The sequence below is a fragment of the Arachis duranensis genome, chromosome 9, assembly GCF_000817695.3.
Source record: "Arachis duranensis cultivar V14167 chromosome 9, aradu.V14167.gnm2.J7QH, whole genome shotgun sequence".
NCBI lineage: Eukaryota > Viridiplantae > Streptophyta > Magnoliopsida > Fabales > Fabaceae > Arachis > Arachis duranensis.
The window spans coordinates 18,083,079-18,085,158 of NC_029780.3; positions in this window are offsets into that span (position 1 = coordinate 18,083,079).

Consider the following 2,080-nt stretch of genomic DNA (forward strand, 5'->3'; position numbering starts at 1 on the left):
AAATTATACTAAAAACTAACTAAAACATACTAAAATCTACATGAAATTACTCCCAAAAAGCGTATAAAATATCCGCTCATCAGGTATACAGATACTACTCCCGTATGAAGAAAGGGAGATGATGTGAATTTATTTTATTATATAAAAATTTCGAAATAATAAAATAGAATAAAATAAAATAAAGACGACAATAAAATTAAAAATAAATAAAAATAAAAATAAAATAAAAAAAGAATTTAAAAATATTTTATGAAGATTTTCGAAAAAGTGAGGAGAGAGAAAGTGATTAGGATATTTTCGAAAAAGATAAAAATATTTTTTAAAATTAAAAGGATAAGATTTGAAAAATTTTGAAATTGAAATCTGAATTTTTATATAAAAAATTCGAAAATATGGCTTAAAAATAGTTAGAGAAGATATTCTTTTGAATTTTAAATTTTATGATGATAGAGAAAAGCACACATTTTTGAATTTTATGATGAAAGAGAAAAACACACAAAAGACACAAGACTTAAATTTTTTAGATCTAATGTTCCTTGCTTTCAAAAATTTTGGAGGGATAATACTAAGGAACACCAAACTTAAAAATTTTAAGATTAAAACACAAGAAAGACTCAAGAACACTTTGAAGACTCACAAGAACAACAAGAACAAAAGATAAAACACCAAACTTAAAATTTTTAGAAAACCACAATAAATTTTCGAAAATTAAAGAAAATTAACAAGAGAACACCAAACTTAAAGTTTGGCATAAGATTCAATCAAAGAAAAATTAATTTTGAAAATATTTTAAAAAAAGAAGATACTCAATTGCCAAGAACATAAGCCAACGCTTTAGCCAACTGAGCTATAAATGTAACGTGTTTTAATATTGTATAAAAAAAATATTTTTGAAAACTAATATTTTGAAAAGTACAAGGAAAACACGAAAACACACAGAACAAGAAAAACCAAAGATCAAATTAGAAAAATTGACAAGAACAATTTGAAGATCAAGGAAAAACAAAAAACATGCAATTCAAAAATTGAAAGACAAAGAAAAACATGTAATTGACACCAAACTTAAACATGACACTAAACTTCACAGAAAAACTAAAAATTAATAAAGAAAAATAATAATTTTGAAAAAACTTTTAAAAGGGATAATAAAAGATGCAATTCTAGTGAAAAAAAGATAATTTTTTCCTAATCTAAGCAACAAGATTCAGCGTTAGTTGTTCAAACTCAAACAATCCCCGGCAAAGACGCCAAAAACTTGGTGCACGAAAATTACACTCACACTATGTAATTTCGCACAACTAACCAGCAAGTGCACTGGGTCGTCCAAGTAATACTTACGTGAGTAAGGGTCGAATCCCACGGAGATTGTTGGCTTGAAGCAAGCTATGGTTATCTTATTATTCTTAGTCAGGATACCAATAGGATTCTTTAGCTTTAATTGTAAAAAGTGAAAGTGTTTGGAATAAGTAATTGTTACTCAATAATGGAGAATATGTTGGAGTTTTGGAGATGCTTTGTCTTCTGAATTCCTGTAACATAATGCTTCCTCGCTTTCAAACATGCAAGGCTCCTTCCATGGCAAGCTGTATGTAGGGCGTCACTGTTGTCAATGGCTACCTCCCATCCTCTCAGTGAAAATGGTCCAAATGCTCTGTCACAACACGGCTAATCATCTGTTGGTTCTCGATCATGTCGGAATAGGATCCATTGATCCTTTTGCGTCTGTCACTACGCCCAACACTCGCGAGTTTGAAGCTCGTCACAGTCATCCAATCCCAAAATCCTACTCGGAATACCACAGACAAGGTTTAGACTTTCCGGATTCTCAAGGATGCTGCCATCAATTCTAGCTTATACCACGAAGATTCTGATTAAGGAATCTAAGAGATACTCATTCAATCTAATGTAGAACGGAGGTGGTTGTCAGACACACGTTCATGGATTGAGGAATGTGATGAGTGTCACGGATCATCACCTTCTTCATAGTGAAGCGCGAATGAACATCTTAGATAAGAACAAGCGTGTTTGAATGGAAAACAGAAATAATTGCATTAATTCATCGAGACGCTGCAGAGCTCCT